The sequence below is a fragment of the Mus caroli genome, chromosome 6 (genome assembly GCF_900094665.2).
Source record: "Mus caroli chromosome 6, CAROLI_EIJ_v1.1, whole genome shotgun sequence".
Taxonomy (NCBI): Eukaryota; Metazoa; Chordata; class Mammalia; order Rodentia; family Muridae; genus Mus; species Mus caroli.
In genome coordinates, this window is record NC_034575.1 from 7,625,688 (window position 1) to 7,634,430 (window position 8,743).

An 8,743-nucleotide genomic window follows, 5' to 3' on the forward strand; every position below is an offset into this window, starting at 1 on the left:
GAAGTGGGGGGCGCTATGGGGGACTTTTGGGATAGCATTGGAAATGTAATTGAGGAAAATATGTAATAAAAATATTAAAAATTAAAAAAAAATTCCAAAAAAAAATTTTCCAAGCAAATGGTCCGAAAAAACAAGCTGGAGTAGCCATTCTAATATCGAATAAAATTGACTTCCAACCCAAAATTATCAAACAACAACAACAACAAGGAAGGGCACTTTATACTCATCAAAGGTAAAGTCTACCAAGATTAACTCTCAATTCGAAATATCTATGGTCCAAATGCAAGGGCAGAAACATTCATTAAAGAAACCTTAGTAAAGCTCAAAGCACACATTGCACCTCACACAATAATAGTGGAAACTTTAACATCACACTCTCACCAATGAACAGATCCTAGAAACAGAAACTAAACAGAGACTCATGGACACTAACAGAAGTTAAGAAACAAATGGATTTAACAGATATATACAGAACATTTTATCCTAAAACAAAAGGATATACCTTCTTCTCAGCACCACATGGTACATCCTCCAAAATTGACCATATAATCTGTCACAAAACAGGCCTTAACAGATACAAAAATATTGAAATTATCCCATGCTTCCTATCAGATCATCACAGACTAAGCCTGAACTTCAATAACAGCATAAATAATAGAATGTCAACATTCACATGTAAACTGAACACCACTCTACTCAATGATACCTTGGTCAAGGAAGAAATAAAGAAAGAAATGAAAAACAGTTTAGTGTTTAATGAAAATGAAGCCACAACATACACAAACTTATGGGACACAATGAAAGAATTCCTGAGAGGAGAACTCATAACCCCAAGTGCCTCCAAAAAGAAACTAGAGAGATCACCTTGACAGCACACCTAAAAAGACTAGAACAAAAGGAAGCAAAGTCACCCAAGAGTAGTAGACTGCAAGAAATAATCAAACTCAGGGCTGAAATTAACCAAGTGGAAACAAAAGAACTATTCAAAGAATCAACCAAACCAGGAACTAGCTCTTTGAGAAAATCAACATGATAGATAAACCCTTAGCCAAACTAACTAGAGGGCACAGGGACAGTATCCTAATTAACAAAATCAAAAATGAAAACGGAGACATAACAACAGAACCTGAGGAAATCCAAAACATCATCAGATCCTACTATAAAAAGCTATACTCAACGAAACTGGAAAACATGGATGAGGTGGACAACTTCCTAGACAGATACCAGGTACCAAAGTTAAATCGGGGTCAGATTAACGATCTAAACAGTCCCATTTCCTCTAAAGAAATAGAAGCAACCATCAATAGTCTCCGAACCAAAAAAATTCCGGGACCAGATGGGTTTAGTGCAGAGTTCTATCAGACCTTCAAAGAAGACCTAATTCCAACTCTTCTCAAACTATTCCACAAAATAGAAACAGAAGGTACCCTATCCAATTCATTCTACGAAGGCATAATTACTCTGATACCTAAACCACACAAAGATCCATCAAAGAAAAAGAACTTCAGACCTTATGAATATTGATGCAAAAATACTCAATAAAATCCTCCCAAACTGAATCCAAGAACACATGAAAATAATCATCCATCATGACAAGTAGGCTTCATCCCAGGGATGCAGGGGTAGTATAATATATGGAAATCTAACATCATAATCCACTATATAAAGAAACTCAAAGACAAAAATCACATGATCATCTCATTAGATGCTGAGAAAGCATTTGACAAAATCCAACACCCCTGCATGATAAAAGTCATGGAGAGATCAGGAATTCAAGGCCCTTAACTAAACATAATGAAAACAGTATACAACAAACCAGTAGCCAACATCAAACTAAATGGAGAGAAAAATGAAGCAATCACATGAAAATCAGGGACTAGACAAGGCTGCTCACTTTCTCCCTACCTATTCAACATTGTACTTGAAGTCCTACCCAGAGCAATTCGACAACAAAAGGAGATCAAGGGGATACAAACTGGAAAGGAAGATGTCAAATTATCACTATTTGCAGATGATATGATAGTATATATGTTACCCTAAAAATTCCACCAGAGAACTCCTAAACCTGATAAACAACTTCAGTTGCAGTAGCTGGATATAAAATTAATTCGAACAAATCAGTGGCCTTTCTCTACACAAAGGATACACAGGATGAGAAAGAAATTAGGGAAACAACACCCTTAACAATAGTCACAAATAATATAAAATACCTTGGTGTGACTCTACTTAAGGAAGTGAAAGATCTGTATGACAAGAACTTCAAGTCTCTGAGAAAGAAATCGAAGAAGAGCTCAGAAGATGGAAATATCTCCAATGCTCAGGGATTGGCAGGATTAATATAGTAAAAATGTCTATCCTGCCAAAAAGCAATCTACAGATTCAATGCAATCCCCATCAAAATTCCAAATCAATTATTCACTGATGTAGAAAGGGCAATTTGCAAATTCATCTGGGATATAAAAAAACCCTAGGATAGCAAAAACTATTCTCAACAATAAAAGAACCTCTGGTAGAATCACCATGCCTGATATCAAGCTGTACTACAGAGCAATTGTGATAAAAACTGCATGATACTGGTACAAGGACTGACAGGTAGATCAATGGAATAGAATTGAAGACCCAGAAATGAACCCACACACCTATGGGCACTTGATCTTTGACAAGGGAGCTAAAACCATCCAGTAGAAAAAAAGACAAAATTTTCAACAAATGGTGCTGGCACAACTGGCTGTTATCATGTAGAAGAATATGAATTGAACCATTCTTATCTACTTTTACAATGCCAAGTCTAAGTGGATCAAAGATCTCCACATAAAATCAGAGACACTAAAATTTATAGAGGAAAAAGGAGGGAAAAGCCTTGAAGATATGGTCACAGGGGAAAAATTCCTGAACAGAAGAGCAATGGCCTGTGCTATAAGATCAAGAATCCACAAATGGGACCTCATAAATGTGCAAAGCATCTGTAAGGCAAAAGATACTGTCAATAAGACAAAAGGGGCACCAACAGATTGGGAAAGTATTTTTACCAAACCTAAATCTGATAGGGGACTAAATTCCAATATATACAAAGCCCTCAAGAACCTGGACCCCAGAAATTCAAATAACCCCATTAAAATGGGATACAGAGCTAAACACAAAATTCTCAAATGAGGAATACCGAAGGCCTGAGAAGCACTTGAAAAATATTCAACATCCTTAATCATCAGGGAAATGCAAATCAAAACAACCCTGAGATTCCACCTCACACCAGTCAGAAAGGCTAAAATCAAAAATTCATGTGACAACACATGCTGCCAAGGATGTGGAGAAAGAGGAACACTCCTCTATTGCTGGTGGGATTGCAAGCTTGTTCAACCACTCTGGAAATCAGCCTAGTGGTTCCTCAGAAAATTGTACATAATTCTACCGAAAGATCCAGCAATTCCTTGGCATACACCGAGAAGAAGTTCCAACTGGTAATAAGAACACATGCTCTACTATGTTCATAGCAGCCTTATTTATAATAGCCAGAAGCTGGAAAGAACCCAGATGTCCCTCAACAGAGGAATGGATACAGAAAATGTGGTACATTTACACAATGGAATACTACTCTGCTATTAAAAACAATGAATTTATGAAATTCTTGGGCAAATGAATGTATCTGGAGGATATCATCCTGAGTGAGGTAACCCAATCACAAAAGAAGTCACTTGATATGTACTCACTGATAAGTGGATATTAGCCCAGAAACTTAGACTACCCAAGATACAATTTGAAAAACACAAGAAAATCATGAATGTGTGAATACTTCATGTCTCCTTAGAATAGGGAACAAAATACCCTTGGAAGGAGTTACAGAGACAAATTTTGCAGGTAAGAGGAAAGGATGCCACACCTGGGGATCCATCCCATACTCAGCCACCAAACCCAGACATTATTGCATATGCCAGCAAGATTTTGTTGAAAGGATCCTGATATAGCTGTCTCTTGTGAGGCTATGCCAGTGCCTGGCAAATACAGAAGTGGATGCTCACAGTCAGCTATTGGATGGAACACAGGCACCCCAATGAAGGAGCTAGAGAAAGTATCCAAGGAGCTGAAGGGGTCTGCAACCCTATAGGTGGAACAACAATAGGAATTAACTAGTACTCCTAGAGCTTGTGTCTCTAGCTGCATATGTATCAGAAGATGGCCTAGTCGGCCATCATTGGAAAGAGAGGCCCCTTGGTCTTGAAATATTTATATCCCCAGTACAGAGGAATGCCAGGGCCAAGAAGTGGGAGTGGGTGGGTAGTGGAGCAGTGTGTATGTGGGACGGTATAGGAGACTTTCAGAATAGCATTAAGAAATGTATTTTTTAAAAACATATATAATAAAAAATGAAAAAAATCATTTTATTGCTATGTTCATCTAACAGAGTAATTGGAAAATGTTTCCCTTAGTGCTGATGACCTATCTAGTCTCAGGTTCTTGGCCATATTGACTGTCATGAATGTATAGGTCCCATTTCAAGAAATGTGTCTTAAATTTATCAAAAAAGGAATTGGTCAATTCCATATTTTTGCCACTATTATACCATCATATTTCTCAAGTAGGTCACAGATGTAGATTTTGTATCTGTGTGATATTAATGGCAGACTCTAAATCTTAAGAATAATGATATAACAATGGAATATCATTACTTTTGGCACCTAAGTGTTAAAATGTAAAGACTTTTATTTGGGGAGATTTAAAATTTATAGTTTGTATGTACCTAAGACATCCTGCTCTAGAACATGGCATCTGAGCATCAAGACTTTGAAGCTGTGCAAGTGATTGTGAAGTTCCATTAAGTCTAAGGGTTACTGTTCTAGGTTAAAATATAGCCCGCATCTATGTCCTAGTACTTCACCTATGACAAAAGTCCCCCAATTTTATGCCTTTTTCTTCATTTTTTGTTTAATATTGGGAATTCTTTTGTATAATTTTTAGAAATACTACCTGCATTAATCAAAACCAGTTTGTATTTCTCACCAACAGAGAGCCTTTACTGTTGTAGTATTGAAGACTGGATAAAAATATTAACTTCAAAACCATGTCTTAGCAATAACACTCTCATCATTCTGAAACAACCCTCTGTAACCCTTTCATGACCACCATTAATGGGTGAGACTATTGTCTGCCCATGGCTCTTACCAAAAAGGAAGCAAGAAATATAAATCAATCCACACTCCTCTTGCCAAGCCATGTTCTCTGGCACAGGATTAATCTGCCCAGAGCAAAAGATGCTTTTGTAAAATATTCATACACAAGCACCATCTGCTTTGAAAGCCATAAACCCATGGACTGCTCACTCACAAGGGGTGCCTTTCCTAATCAGCACAAAGAAAACATATGGGTAGTGGCCCCAACTCTCTCCTAGTTTTCCAAACGACATAATTTTTTCCCTTCAAACTTCAAAATTCCAAACTCATAAACATTCTAATATCCCCATCTTTCCCCATGTCTAAGGTCTACCACTGAATCACTTTTCTTTACATGACATTGAATCATCATGTTGTTCATGTATTTACTTCAAAATATCATTAGGAAATATTTCTATATACATTGCCAATGTCTACAGAGGATCTGGAATCAAACACAATGGCAAGCGTCTCTCCTGATCATAGTGCCAACAATTATCACATTAGAAAGCAGACAGATTAAGAATCACAGTATTTATTTTCAGACTTAAAGTGATTTGGGGATGCTGGGAGTTGCTTTTTTCAACATTAATTAAGAAGAGTGTTAAAAAGTATCAACTTATTTGTCTAAAATTTAAATTTTTTATCTGAGTTGACATTATTAAAAGGCATACAATAAAAAAAATTCTTTCATTGTTAAAAATATAAACTCAAAATTCTATTTACAGATAATCACTATTAATATCTGTGATCATTATTTGCAATATCATTTTCTATAAATATAATTGTATAGTATAGGTCAATAACTAATATTGAATTCATTTTGTGATCTAGGTCAACTTATACATACTAAATGTACCCATATTGGACAAAAATCTTTAGAAATAATCCCATAAAGTTTTTTTGAAAAAACTTTGAATCCTACATTTCAAAATCAATTCTTTACACAACATCTCTGAAGTAAATATTGTCCTCTTGTAATATGTGTACTTAATGATGTGTGTGACAGTAACTTCTGTGTCTCTTACTTTGCCTTCTGTCACTAGCTGATGGAAATACTTTGTATGATACCTGCAGTCTTTATGCTTTAACAGAATGTATCATGTTGTGGCTACTCAGAAAGTTCTGTTCTCCAAAAATTTGTAAAGAAGAAGTCATTTCAGGCAAAAAAAAAAAAATCTGCTTTCAAAAGCTTTGGCATGTAAAAAAAATGAACCACAAAATGAATTTTTAAAAGGGCTTGGAATGATTGGGCAATTTCAACTTATTTACCAACTGGCAGCTTGAATCAAGTTCCCAACTGACATGTTTCTTCATTGCAAATTCCCAAGTATCCTCAAAATGAAAACTGACAGAAGATCCCCAGCCTTAATACCTACTGCCACCCAGCCAGGAATCAGCAGGGCCAGCTAGAGGATCAGAGTCTAATGAGTATCAATGTCAGCTTGCATTAGATTTGTGTCATTGGTACCTAGGATACTGTGCATAACTTCTGCAATGTTATGTGTCACTTCTACATGGGAATGGGTTTTCTTCTGGAAGGTGGCAGGCCAAATAAGAAGATTTTCTTTTTAGCTTGGTTTCTTGATTTGAATCTTTAGTATAAAACTTTAACAAACTAAGTGGTTTTTAAAAAATGATTATAGATTACTAAACAATTTCCTCTACACAAAAACACCCAAAGATGACTGTTACTTGAATACATCAGCACAAAATGAAAAGTGCAATCCTTCCAGTTTAACTGTAAGTCTCCTAGAGAGTTCCTAGGTATCTAAGATGACAGGTGTTTTAAAGATAGGGAGATACAGAGTGAAAAGGTGCGGAGAGGGTTGGGGGAGCACCCTCATAGAGGTAAAAGGGAGGAGGGAAAGGGCAGATGTGGTGGTGGGGGTTGTGGAGGGGTATCCAGGAAGTGGAATATCATTTGAGATGTAAACAAATGGAATGATTAATAAAAATAGATTTAAAAAATCACAGCATTTATGTGTTTAACCCAATTTTAGTCCTTCAGTTTTATATAACCCTGTTGAATAGTTATTAAGATATGCACTGGGTGTGGTGGTGCACGCCTTTAATCCCAGCACTTGGGAGGCAGAGGCAGGCAAATTTCTAAGTTCGAGGCCAGCCTGGTCTACAAAGTGAGCTCCAGGACAGCCAGGGCTATACAGAGAAACCCTGTCTCAAAAAACCACACACACACACACACACACACACACAAGATAGTATGCTAAGTTAGAAAAGAAATCTTATTGGCATGCAATAGGAATTGTTAAATTTTCTATAATAAAAACACTGTCTTCATAGCTATCAGACACATGGCCCTGATTCAATGCACAAATTGCCATGGAGTGTTCATATTGTGAGGTTTAATTCCTATCTGAGAACAATTATGGAAAATTCTTAGATTCATGGCCAGTGAGAAAATGTAGAAAATACTCCAGAGAATAAGCAATCCCTCTTCCATAGTCTAAAATTATATGATGTTATGAAAAAGATTTTAGGTTACCTGTTATGAAGCTTGATAAATAGTAAATACATAATGTTTATAGTTTCTTTTGTTTCTTATCACTAATAAAGTCTTACTGAAGAAAGTTAATTACTTGAACTATGTTGGCATATCATAAAGGTAATATTGACATTATGTTAGTTAATATTTCATTATATTTGAATAACAATCCTAGATTGATTGATTAGGCAACCTCTCATTTTTTCAGTTTCTACAAAAATCACCTATACTTTATTAGGAAATCTGAAAACATATAGAAAATCTATTTTCTAATTGTGCTGAAAATATTTTATCTTAAAGTACTTAACCATCTTTATCGGATTATGATTTTTACTTAGACTCCATTGTAAACACAGTGTTTCTGAGGTTCAGTGGTATGTGTGTGTGTGTGTATGTGTTTATTTACATGGAAAATTCAACTCTCCACTCCAGGGTACATATTAATCCACACTAACTGATACACTCAATCAAATTAACATACCACATAAATGAACTACTTTACTACTCATTGCTTTTTATACAACTCACCATAGGAGCTCCAAGATCAAACTCCGGTCATCAGACTTGGCAGCAAGTGTATTTACACACAGAGCCATGTCTCCAGTTCAAGTATCCTTAATAACAAAATAAGCAATGTCAGAAATCAAAGTTTATCTATTTAAAAGGCTATTGCAAGTACTTTGACTGCCTAACCATCATCTTCCCATTCCTTTTTACCTTCCATGCTAGTAGAACTTTAAACTTGTTTATTTTTGTTACAAAGAGGTAACAGGGTCCTGGCACCTTCCCTGCCAGAGGAGAGGTGTCCGCCTGGCCCAGGAGGGCTTTGCCAGAGCATCAGCCAAAGACATCTTGGTTCCCAGATCGTGCCAAGAATAGTCTGCACAGTTGAGAGTATGGACCACAGAAGCTAACAGCTTCTGGGACAGGCCCAATTTCGGGCCTTCATCTTCGGCCAGGAGGCAAGTCCAAACAACAGATATCTGTGCACCTTCTCTGCAAGAGGAGAGCTTGCCTGCAGAGAGTGCTCTAATCACTGAAACTCAGGAGAGAGCTAGTCTCCCAGGTCTGCTGATAGAGGCTAACAGAATCA